The sequence below is a fragment of the Fukomys damarensis genome, unplaced genomic scaffold (assembly GCF_012274545.1).
Source record: "Fukomys damarensis isolate Sample0158 unplaced genomic scaffold, DMR_v1.0_HiC HiC_scaffold_16, whole genome shotgun sequence".
Classification (NCBI taxonomy): domain Eukaryota; kingdom Metazoa; phylum Chordata; class Mammalia; order Rodentia; family Bathyergidae; genus Fukomys; species Fukomys damarensis.
Window position 1 is genome coordinate 74,675,786 of NW_022900928.1, and position 13,434 is coordinate 74,689,219.

The window sequence follows — 13,434 nt, forward strand, 5'->3', positions numbered from 1 at the left end:
TTAAATACCTATTATGCACCAAGCACTGTTCTGTTTAATCTTCATAATGACCCTGTGTGATAGCTACCATTATTATTAACAACATCATCACTTTTCAGATGGGGAAGCCGAGGCACAGTGAAGTCAAGTAACTTACCATACCCATTACATGAGAAATTTGCCAATCTGGCCCCACTGCCCATACTGTGAGCCAAGACAAGAGGTTGCCTCCCAAACCACCCAACACCTGCTATGGACTGTGTACAAGAGAGATGAGACTGGACATGTGACAAAGATGACAAATGCACAATCTGGATCTAACCATTCTTTTCTATTCCTAATGATTCTGCCTCTAGGCTGCTCTACAAGTTCCAACATTTGCATTTATCTTGGTCTCACAGGGCTTCCACTCCCACTTGCTGGCATTGGATTCTTCTCTCTCTCTGTGTTACTCAGAGGGGGATGCAAGGTGCATTCTGTATTTCTGAAGGGTTGTGGCTCTTTCAGCTGGTGGCAAGAATACACTCATTTTCTTGTCTCCCTAGTCTAACAAGAACTCTACATGGTGGCAAACACTTGCCAAAGAAGTCCAAGGGAACTGTATGGCACCAAGGGAACAGTAAGGCCTGAGAGGCCTTAAGGCTTTAAGGGAGACTCACACTCTGCCAGGCTGCATTGTAGCTTCCATGCTGCTTGGGTTAAAAGCCTGGTAGTCCTCATTGGACTCGTCATCACCCTTTCTCTATATTATTAACCACAAAGGCCTCTCTATCACTATCCAAGGAGCTGACTGTTTTAATCTGGAGATAGAGTTCAATCTGGAGTCATCCAGGCAGCTGCATGCTATATTATCCCCATCATAAGGAAAGGGGGGAGAAATAATGAACTCTTCCGTTGATTTCAAATCATGACCTCCATTTGAAGGAAATCAGCATTCTAAATAATCATTATCATCAAACAGTGCCATGCATTAAGCTTCTACTGAAGTGTGAGGCTGGGCACTCTGTCAAGCAAATCCCTGTCAAGTTTTCTTTGCCCCAGTGATCAGCTGGGTCATGTACCTCCTCCTGGCTCCCATGACACTCTGTGAGTATCTCTATCGTTGCCTGCAATGATGATAGAGCTCAAGTGTCTGTCTTCCCATGTGACCCCAGCTGTTCAAGGGCAGGGACTACTCTTCATGATCTTTGTGTCTCCAGGATCTAAAAGCTTAGGCACACAGTAGTTATTTAATACAGTTTTGTTCAATATTAACTCATCTTTCCCCCATTGATGCTACAAACCTACTGCATCTGCATTCAACTTTTCCTTCTTCCCTTTTATATTTAATGACTTTCATTGGGAAAGCTATGCTTTACCATGTTCTTTGTGTTCCATCTCCTGCTACCTTCTCAAGAACTTTATCCTTTTAGTGCTCTCTTCCTTACACATTTCTCTAATCTGGATCTGAAATATCCTTCCAAAGCCCATAGGTTATAGGCTTGTTAAAGGCGTGTTTACCAGCTTGGCACTACTGGAGGGGTGTGGAAACTCCAAGAGGAAAGGCCTGTCAGTGGGGCGTGCCCTCAAATGGAACAGTAGGATTCCACCCTCCTCTTTCTCTTTTGGCTTCACAGCTGCCATGAAGTGAACAGCTTGCTCAACCACATGCTCCCTGATATGATGTACTGCTTCATCACTAGCCTAAATGCAATGAGACCAACCAACCATAGACAGAAACTTCCAAAGCTGTGAGCCAAAATAAACCTTTCATCTTTATAAGCTGATTACCTCAGGCATTTGCTACAGTAATGGAGAGCTGACCAATACACATATCAAAGCTCTTTCTCTCTTTCCTAGATCATTCTCATCAGCAAAAAGCAATCAACCCCATACACAATTATCTCCAGCTCTTGAATTCTCCCCTAAATCCAAATGCTTATTCTGGCTCTCACTGTATTTCTTTTCAGGAAACTCCTGGGAAAAGTTGTCTATACACACTTGCTGTACTTCACCTTTTCCCATGTACTCTTGAACTCATTCTTACAAATTCATCACTTATGGTCCCCAAAGTATTTGCTCTTGTGAAGCCCACTATTAGCCTCATACGCTGCCAAGTCTTGGCATCCCATCATACCTGAGCTCTAGGAAGCATTCCCCATGGTTGTCTCCTCCTGGCTTTTCCAAACACATTTCTCTTCAGCATTGAGAACAGTGTGCCATGAACTTTGTTGTATTCTACTCACTGGTCTCTTTCAGCTTCTTCTAGTCTTCCTGGTAGGTTCTTCCTCCTGCCAGCTCTCTAAATACAGGACTCTGTCCCTAGCCCTTCTTTTCCTATGTTGTATTCTCTTTCATAAACTCATTGCTGGGGATTTAGCTCAGTGGTTCTGCCTCCTGCCTTGCAAGCACAAGGTCCTGAGTTCAATACCCAGTACCAAAGCAACAACAACAAAACAAAACCAAACAAAGACCAAAAAAACAAAAAATCAACATGAGCTCATACATTCCATCATATATGGCTGACAATTTCCATATTCAAAGTGACCAGCTTCCAAACCCAGCTTTTGGTTTGTCACTGCTCTCTGGTCCCCACTTTCTCTTTTATCTCAGTAACCAAAACCTCTATCGACCTCTTGCTCAAGTTAGAAATCCGAGCGTCTTTCTCAACTCTTCTCACTCACTCTACTGGAATGGTCCTCTCACTGGACCCATGGATTTATTCTGTTATTCTTGTCCACTTGCCTCTCCTCACCCTAAGCATTAAACTGGGCCGTAGATTTACAATGATTAACAGAATAGACTTGGTCTACATCTGCAGTAAATATCTATCAGACAAACAAAGGAATAAAGTCCTGGAGGGATAATAAAAGAAAAGGCCCAGAAGCTAAGATGCACAGTCAAAAGTGTAGTCTCCTAGTACTCATGGAGAAAGCCTCTCCCTAATTAGTTTCATGACATTGATCATAGAAGCTATTTAACTCTCAGTTTCTTATCTATGAGACTAGTAGCACCTACCTCTTAGAATTACTGTAAGGATTCAACAACATAATATCTAGTATAAAGTTGGTGCTCAACTCATATTTAAGAAAAAAAAAAATACCATAAGGCAACAACCCAACCTTCTTCTCACTCACTCTACTGGAATGGTCCTCTCACTGGACCCATGGATTTATTCTGTTATTCTTGTCCACTTGCCTCTCCTCACCCTAAGCATTAAACTGGGCCGTAGATTTACAATGATTAACAGAATAGACTTGGTCTACATCTGCAGTAAATATCTATCAGACAAACAAAGGAATAAAGTCCTGGAGGGATAATAAAAGAAAAGGCCCAGAAGCTAAGATGCACAGTCAAAAGTGTAGTCTCCTAGTACTCATGGAGAAAGCCTCTCCCTAATTAGTTTCATGACATTGATCATAGAAGCTATTTAACTCTCAGTTTCTTATCTATGAGACTAGTAGCACCTACCTCTTAGAATTACTGTAAGGATTCAACAACATAATATCTAGTATAAAGTTGGTGCTCAACTCATATTTAAGAAAAAAAAAAATACCATAAGGCAAAACAACCCAACCACCTGATCAAATTTTTCCCCTATTGTTTTGGCTTGAAGTAACAGTAAACAGCATATAAATTAATGAATAAACAAGTATGAATATCACCAGCAAGTCAGAGGAAAGAATGATTTTAACCCTGATCCCATAAGTGGGGAGAAGAGCTATGTTGAGCCTGGGAGTGACCAGAGCTGGGCTCTGGGGCAGCTGCTTAGGGGGGTGGGAATACACTTTCTCCTCTTTGCTCCTGCATCCACCTGGGCCTGGGCTTTGCCGCTGGCTCCTGTGGCTGCTCCCAGAGAAGCAAATGATGGATGGAAACATCATAAACAAGAACAATGCCTATTGTGCTCTGCTTAGAAATGGCCTATGTTCTTTTTAAAAATTATGAATAAAATGATATACTGACTACATTGGGTAGTGAGGATGATTTGTAAATGAGATACAAATGAAAATGAGGTCACATCTTAGGTTTGGGAAGGAAGAAAACAAGTGGCCCCTGAAACGTTTTTTTTCTCTCTTCTGTAGAGGGAAAACCATCTTTGCTAACAAAAGATCAGAAATTGCCTCCTGAGCACTGCCTGTCTGCTTTAGAAGAAAGCCCTGTGCTTAGGAAACATCTTATTGAGGAAAGAGCGCATTTAAGGGGCCTGTGCTCACAATTTGGTTGATTTTGTTGACCTGATGAAATGGGAAATAGTTGAGATATTAAATCCCAAAGGGAGGGCAAGTATATAAAAACCCCAATTCGTCATCCCTGGCCTAGGCCTAAAGCAGCCAGCTACTAACTCACCAGGCTTTTGCTCTCAAAGCTGCCTCTGGGCCTTAGTTTATAGGAAAAGAAAGCCTGGTCATCCTGATTTCTATGGGATTCACAGAAAATTATACATATCATGTAGGGTCTATTGCCTTTTTCTTGCCCTTCTTTCAAAAGAAATGAATTCACTGGTACTTATTTTCATGATTTGGGAGGAAGAAAATTCAAGTGGCTACTGAAATGGCTGGAGTCAAGGATTTTGCAGGCACAGGGATCTGGGCAAGTCTGTGGCCCTGGCCAGCCAGTCGCACCTACCCTGGGACCTGCCACTAACCCCAGGATCCAGGGGCCTAGATTCCCAGGACGGTATGAGTGAATCCAAGCCACGGAGAGGAGGAGGAGGAGGAGGAGGAAGAGACTGAGGGGTAGCCACTCCTGGCCTGCCTTTGTCCTTAGCAGCTATGCTCTCTGTGGAAGTCTCAGCAAATTGAGGGACAGGTTGGGGATAGGGCTTGGGGGACTCTCAGAGTGTGAGATGTGAGAAAGTGAAGTGGTGCAGATTCACACTTACTGTCTGCATTTCAAACAATCTGGAGGGAACAATTAGAAGGGACCCAAGGGAGAGGGAAGGGGCTGTTCTCCAAAGAGAACAAATGAAATACCCAAGTGGTGCCTCCTCTCCTTCGCTCCAGGCCACCCATCCTTGATTCTTGGTGCCCCTGGTGTCTTCCCAACTGTATCTTCCCTTTTGAAGACTTGCTCTTAGGTAACCAGTAGAAGAACCAAGCTGGGAAAGTCTTAAAAAAGAGAGGTGACAAAATGCTAATAAGGCTGGGCTGTGGTCCAGTGGGCAGGGGTCAGATTCTGCTGTCAAGTAATAGCCAGCTGACCACTCTTAGTTATTTAATCTGAAAGCTTTCCACTGCAAAATGGACACAATTACTACTGAAACTTCATGTAATATGCTTGAAGTATTAGATGAACTCCTGAGCCCTAGGGGCCAAAATTTGTACTCATTCATACCTCAAGGCAACTCTAGGAGACAGGCACTGTCATCCTCATTCTGGAGTTGAGAGAATGCAGGTGCAGAGAAGTTAAGTCATTTCCCACCAGTCACACAGCTGGTCAGTGGCAGAGCCAGGACATTTAGTGCTAAAACTCCTGTGCCTGGGTCTTCATCTCCATAAAAACCCCGCAAGTCTTCCAGATGTATGCCTAAAGACTGCAGAGCACACTCGCAAGGCATTTTGCAGCAGCATTGTTTATTAAGAATCCCCAAACTGACAACTCAATTGTCCACTTACAGAAGAACAGAAAAATAAATTATGACGTAGGCACACAATGCTATGAGTGACAGTTACCAGCAAAAACAGGGATAAATCTTAACTAAAATAATGAGGGGAAAAAAAGAGCAAGTTACAAAATACTACTGAAACCTGGATCCATTTTTATGAAGCTCAAGCACAAGTAGACTTGAAATATCTTGTTTAGGGTTATGCATATGAGATAAAGCCACTGAGGAAAACAGCAGAAGAGGAATAATAAAAACGGTTTTTCTAGTGTGTCAGAGATGGGTGGCAGAAGTGTGGTGTGGCAAGGTACCAGTCCTTACACAGGGGCACAGATGGCCACTGTGTTATTAAACTTGTAGCGTTTCAATTAAGGTGATTTTTGCATGTAAAAATGGATACATGTTTAGCTTCCCACCCATGCCCACTGCGATAAAAACTTCTATGGTGTATGGCCCCAAGGCAGCAGAGGGAAGAAAAATGAAATTACCTTATTACCTTTTGGTGGGGCAACATGCCACAGCACAGAGGAATCTCAGAAATCCTTTAGACTCTGGGAGAAAGCTACCGAGCAGAAAGTCTCTGGAGGAGCAAGTGGTTGGGCTGGGGCAGGGGGAATTCTGTCTTTCCCAGCCTCTCTCAGCTTGTTGGACATACATGCCAATCAAGGATCGGATGAGTTTGACAAAGTAGAGAAAGAATGACAGATGACAGTGGGAAGGCCAGCCCCACGTATAACCAACCAGCAGGCTCCAGCAAAAGGCTCCTGGTCACAGCTGGTGCAGGTGGACAATATGGGTCACCACCAGTGACTCCCACCAAGGAATGGGCAGGGTAAATTCTTCCTAAGAAGGAGGAAGTTGGAATTTAAGAGACTAAACAATTTCACCCAGAGACAGAATTAGTGAAGGAGATGTGTAAATCACTGCACTGGCTTGAGTTTACTGGAGTGGACCAAAGCCTGCTCATGCTCATGAAAAGCTCAGATAAAGAATAGGCAGATATTCAACTCTGGTTCTTCTGCATTTCTGAGCTCCACGGTGAATAAATTTGCAATGTAAATACACATGTTGCTTACCTGGATTTTAATAGATGACTGCTGAAAATCTGGCAAAATTAAATAAAAGCCTAAAGGAATACACTTTATAGTGGTTGAATTACCAGTGCTAGTGATAGGCTGAGAGACACTGTGAATGGACTGATACCAGGGCTGGATTAAAACAATGAAATAATGGTGGTTTGTATGATTGCAAAAATATTTCAAAGGTTTAAAAAAAAAAATCAATCATGGGCCAGGAATTTAGCTCCGTGGTGCCACTGTCAGCCTCATAAGCACAAGAAGCCAAGTTTGATCCCCTGTACCCCCCAAAACAAAAACAAAAATAAAAACAATCACAACTAAATGTTGGTTAGAATGTAGAATAATAGGAGTGCTTATTGTTAGATTTACCCTCACCTTAAAATGGCTGCTACATAAAAAGATTGACCTTCCCCTTCCCATAATGCCTTGCTTCTCACCTAAAAATATGGCTTCTTGAACTAAAGGACAGCTTTCTTCTTCCCATCATGCCTCCTCCCACCAAGCCAGTAACCTGATATTCGCTTCCTCCTGGCAACTAGTGATGACACAAGCCCCCCCTAGTGATGTCACAAGATCCCCCAATCCCTAGCCACTACATCACTCAGTCCCACCCCAGCTCCTATCAGCCTCACCACAGCCCTAATAAGAAATGCTCCCTGTTTTGGCCATATTGCTTTCTCTCCTTTGTTCAGAGACAGCCTGGCAGGTCCTCCCCATAATCAAGGCTTGTTATGGTCCTGGGCTGGTCCTGGTTTTCAGCTCTTTTCACCCAACACTTACCCTAATTTATTTTTTAGTTTTTTGTGTGACGGTGGTGGTGCTTCTGGAGATTGAACCCAGGGCCTTCGTATGGAGCTACATCTCAAATGCTTTTTTTTTTTTTTTACTTTGAGACAGAGTTTGCTAAGTTGTAAATTGACCAGGTTAGGCTCAAACCTGTGATCCTTCTGCCTGTCTCAGTCTCTCCCAGAGGGCTGGGATTATGGGCATGGGCTACCACACCCAGCTACAGCACTCATTTATTGCTTGTGGGAATACAAAATGGAACAGCCACTTGGAAGAGAGTTCGGTGCTTTTGAGGCCAAGAGGTAGACTATGAGATAGGCAGCCAGGATTGGGACCTGACTAAACCAAGATAAGCCTTATGAAAATTAGAATACAGTACAATAGAAAGGGGCTCACTGAAGCATGCTGGGGAAGCTGGTGGGGAGGGAGGGGAAGTCTGTTTCCCTAAAGTCAAAGGGCCTGGATAAAAATGGAGGCCTGATCATTTCAAAGGACAAAGGCCTGGGTAAACTGAGATTAACTCTGGGAAATTTGGTTGCAAGGCAAGTCTGACCCTCCTCATATCAGAAGCCTAGCTAAAAGTGGCAACCACCACACTATTTCATTGTCTCATTTTCCCATGTCCACCAAAATAGTCCAACAAAGTGCATATAAACCCCTGAATTGGCATCCTCCTCAGCTCTTCTTTCTAATAAACTATACTTGGTTCTTTCGTCATTGCTATGTCCTGAACTTCATACTGGGTCAACTTTAGGACAAGAGCCTAGAAGAAAGAGAAATCAAATAATTTTGAGAGTGTCTTTCAAAACTAAGCACAATTTTATCATAAGGTCCTGCAGTATTCCTTGGTATTTACTCAAAGGAGGTGGAAACTTATGTCCACCTAGATATTTGCATATGAATGTTTTGAGCAGTTTTACTATGATTTTCAAAAGCCCAGAAGTGACCTACAACAAGCAAATGGATAAACAAGCTGTGGTATATCCATACTGTAGAATATTATTCAGCAATAAAAAGCAATCAGCCACCAGGCCACAAAAAAAGATATGGAGTAAACTTGTATGCACATTTCTAAATGAGTCAGTCCAAAAAAAAGCTAGATACAAACTTTATCCTAACTATATCACAATTCTGGGAAATACAAAGTTATAGAGACAGTAAAAAGACATGTGGTTGCCAGGGGGTGGACACAGGGAGAAAGATATAGATGCATAGTGGAACACAGATATATTTCAGGCACTGAAACTATTCTGATACTGTAATAGAAGATAAATGTCATTATACATTTGTCCAACCCACAAAATACACAATAGAAGGAATGAACCCAGATGTAAACTAGGGACTTTAATTAAAGACAATGAGTCAATACTAGTTTGCCAGTGGCAGTGAATATTCCATACTAATGCAAGATGCTAATAACAGAATATGAGAGGGGAGGGGCCGAGAGGGAGAAAGAATATATAGGAATTATCTGCAATTTCTGTTCAATTTTTCAGTGCTCTAAAAATGAAGGCTATTAAATAAAGAAAAACACTAACTACAGAGCTGCTTGAACCACTGGCTCTTCCTTTCCTCCATGTACCCCAAAAGAATCAGCTTTTTTGAGGGAGCATGTCACGTTCCCTATGCCAGTCCTGCCTCTGTACTGCCAGGCTCATCCCCACCGTGTGTAAAGGCTCACACCGGCTTTGAGAAAAGCGTGAATCAAAGATGACAGCACATTTTTCATGCTGAACTATTACCTTGTCTAGTTATTTTGCTATTCACATAGCCAGTAATAAGGTAATCTGCTATCCTGTCTTCATTTAATTTGTTATTTAGACTAAGCTTTCACTGGGACACTTGTATCCATGAGAGGGGTAGATTATTTTATTTTTGCTAATACAATCAAACTGGAATCCTAAACATACCCTTCAGTCTCTAGAGATGATGGGGAGAAAGAAGAAGAAAGACACAAAATAAATCTGATTGATTATATGTTAAAATTGTGAACAGAAATCCCAAAGACTGGGCCAATGGGGTAACAAGGAGGAGCTCAAGCTCTGTCAATTCCGTGGTGGGCATTAGGGGTGGTGATCTTCCTGGAGGGAGAGGTGGAGTTTCTGGGGGCTGTGCTAGTGCATGCGGAGCTGGTATGGCAGTGTTAAATCAAGAAGGAAGGTTGAGAGCCCATGGAGAGGCACCCGAAGAGACCCGAAGGAGGGGATCTCATAGTCATGGGCAGGCAGCACAGGTACCTTCACTTCCAAGTAGAGGGTTACTGATGTGGGTCAGTCTGAAAAGCCTCTAGGTTTTCTACTTTGTACCCCCAAAATTCCCCTTCCTCTGAGAATGCCAAGTACCCATCAGCTCAATGGGTAAGAGGTACTAGAGATCCTGGCGCCGGCTCCCTCTAGTGTTGAGCACTGCCCTCTCCTCCTTTTCTTTTAATATGGGTGCTCTCAGCAAGTCTGCACCTTAGATAGAACATTAAAGTATCTGTGTCTTATTAGCAGAGTTCCAGGGCCTAGCACAGGGCCTGCCCATTAATGGGGTGAAATAGCACACAGCAGGAAATAGGCAAAGATACCTGGAGCCAGGAGGGCTGATCCTAGACAAATTCTCGGCACATTATTGGTGGGAGTGGTTGCCTGCTGGGAAGGGAGGAGAAAAGTCCATGAAATGCACATTCAGGACCACCCGGGATTAGCAAATCGGAACTCTGGGGGGTGTTTCTTAAGCTTCCTAAACCCTATTCTCCTGAATTCAGGGACTGCATTAGTGTACAGGGAAAAGAAGCCCAGGATCTGACTATGGAATCAATATGGATTTAGACCCAGCCTTTGCCACTTCTCGACTTCTCTGGGACTCAGTTTCTCATGCACCAAATAGACTAAAAGTTACCTTGTGTGAATATCACGTGTATCAAGTTCTTGGCATAGGTGGATGGTGGGGTATCTGGCACAGAGAAGCACCCAAAACTCATACCACTGCTGGCCGAACTGTTGAGCAAAAGAATCTGCTTGAGTCAGTGTCTGGGTCCCTCGGCCTTTTTCCTGCAGAGCCCCTCATTCATCTGCTCCTTGTGTTTCTGAGCCTCCATCTCCACACCCCTCCCTGCTGAGCCCCAGAGGCAAGTCCTGATAGGGCACTCCAGTTTTATTAGTGGCTTACAGTGATTACAGTCCTAATGTACCCAGTGGCCTGTGGCAGCTGGGGCTGTGTGATGGGGATGCTGATGGGACCCCAGCAACGTGAGTCCTGGCATCCAAGCACAATCAGCATTGGATTGATATATATGAGGAAAACACAGAATCATATGGTTGAAAAGAACTGTAATTGTAATGGAAATTCAAATCACTCCACTGAACCTGTTTTCTGCATTCGCATTTTGTCCTTGTAAATCAGAAGCACCGGGAGCAATTTATTTCTAAGCATCAACAATTTGGAATTGGAAGAAAAATAAAATAATTGCATTCTGACATACTAGAAACAATTCATCTGCATGTCCGAGTCAATCCTGAGGACCTATGGACACTTTGAAGTAATATCTGGGGTTTTTTTACACTCCTGTGAGTGCCTGGAAAGGAAGAAGGCTAATCTTTTGGAGCCAGGTGGATCTCTGCTTCCCCACTGTGAGAATCTCATGACTGTGGAAGTGATGGCTCATTGCACCCACCACAGCTAGATGGAGAGGAAAAACTAGCCTGTGCTCAGGGTTCTGGGCAGGCAACTGTGCAGCCCCCTTTCTGCGTCCCTAATTTAGGAGCTCCAAGGGCACCCCAGAGAAAACAAAGCAGCCCTCTGAGATCCCAGGGGCACAGCTCCTTTTGCTCTTAGAATATGCCCAATACACCTTTTCTATCCCAGCCTTCTATTGCTGCTGGCTTGGATTCCTAATCTTTTCTCTGATGTTCAGTGAACCTTCTATAAGGGCTGCCCAAGGTATAAGTTGGCAGCAGCAATAGATACCATGGATCTCAGAAAAGCAGAGATAACCAAAGACTAGGGAAACATGTTTTGCAAAGAATTTAACAGGTGATATTTCATTTTAAAATGAAGAGAATGTCATTAGGAAAAGCATAGCATTGTAGGGTTCCTTTCCACGGACTTCACGAATTAGCATTATTTGCGATTTCACATTGGCCTGGTACTCAAGGGGATGTCCAGGGGACATCATATAATCTTTTAAACAGATCTTTCTACATGTCTTAGTGATCTTTCCTTGCCATGTTCTTATAGGTCCATTTGATTTCTATGGTTCTAACCAATGTGTGGACACTTCCTCAAAATTAGCATGGGAGATCTCTTGAGAGAAACCATGTCGGGTAGCTAGGACAAGCTCAAGCAACACTGTTTGACCGAGGAGACAAAATGCTATAAAAGGAAAGAGAAAGGGTCTGGAGTCTATGGCTAGATTTAAATCTTTAGTGACTGTGATTTTACTTGTGATATGCCTCAGCTACTTCATCCTTAAAATCTGGATTACGAGGCCTGCCAGCGGACCACATATAAGGGCTTGTATGAAAATGCTTTATGAACCATAAAACATCTGCATATGGTGTGTGCATACACATATGTGCATGCGTGTGTAATGAGAAGCTGAAGCATTATTACATTAACAGCTGCCTCCCAGGATGTCTCTGTCATTCTTGTTGGAAAAATAAGAGGATATGGGTTTGGGGAAAAAGTCAGTTTCTTGTAACTTGAGCCTAGACAGAAATAACCACTCTGCAGAAAACCAGGGAAGCATCTAATGTTGTTCTGGAAAGGAGAGGAGCAAGGAGAAAGGAAAGGGATTGGTAGGAGGGAGGAGAAAGTGGGACAGCCAGAGAGATGGAAGAACCTTTTTCCCTGAAACCTCTCAGCTCCAATTTTTATTAACTTCTAGTAGTAGGTTGGGAGGCTGGCTGTGGATGACTTCTTATGGAAATCCTAAAAGATGGTTGGTAAGTGTGCTTCGCAGAAGGGGTTCAGACAGACAGAACCTAAGAGCACAGAAGCCCAGTTGAGAAAGCAAGTCACTGGGTCTTGGATGCTGTTTAGAATTACCCGAGGAGTTAGAAGAAATAACAACACCCAGACGCTACAAGAGCTCAATGTATCAGAATCTCAGTGAGAGAGACTCCAATCACTGAAGTCATTTTGAGCTCCACCCGTGATGCAAAAGTGAGCCAGGTTGAGGACATTTCCTACACTGTGCTGCCTGTGACCAGATGTAAGGGGTCCAAGCCTCAACTACATGTGGAGCATATCAGCTGTGACCATGCAATTGTTGTCACTAGAATTTTGTGGGAGATCTCAGGGAATTGACCCAGACCGACTGAAAACTAGTAAAGTTGCGCCATTTAGAATCTTACCATGAGGGACAAAGAGCTACCAGCCCAGCTTACCAGAACCTGGGCCCTCCTGTGGACTCCCAGCCACATACCTGAGATCTAGCTCCACTTTCTGGAAATATGCATTTTGTAATACAGCAGGGGCTTTCACTGTAATACCTACGTGAAAGGACCTGGGGGCTAGAGAAACAAAATCTCATGGAATTTCTTTGGCATAAATGGCACAACCGCAGGTGCCTGGTCCCCAGGGAAGGATTTTTCCTTTTGATTAAGATTCAGCTGCACCGAAACATAAACAGGTTTATACCCCTTGTATATGCCATAAAAAAGTGCTAAGATTTTCAAATACCACAAATATACTTCTCCAATCTCTGCCAGCAAACAGCATTTGTGGTTGTGCCACCTTCAGAATTACCTCAGAAATAATGAGTTCCAGGCACTTTTGCAGCTCCATTAGTGAGTGAGACACAATACTCTGTCTCCAGCATATAAACAGGCCACCTCTGAGGCCAGGTGGGAGCCCTAGGCTTGCTGACTCAACAGGAATATGCAACCCCTGCACAACGAAGGAGCAGACAGTAAGCCCAGGTTTCATTAGAGAGTGGATGTAGCTGCAGTGGGGATAATGGGATGGCAGAGCAGAGTGTCCAGTTCTGGGCCACAGCTCTAGGAAGCCCTGGTTAACAGG

General features: G+C 43.5%; 1 protein-coding gene across 5 annotated transcripts in view; it reads right to left on the reverse strand.

Moving 5' to 3' along the window:
* The window catches only part of Kirrel3 (kirre like nephrin family adhesion molecule 3), a 569,052-nt gene that overhangs the window by 350,707 nt on the left and 204,911 nt on the right, over window positions 1–13,434 (reverse strand). The window lies entirely within an intron of this gene.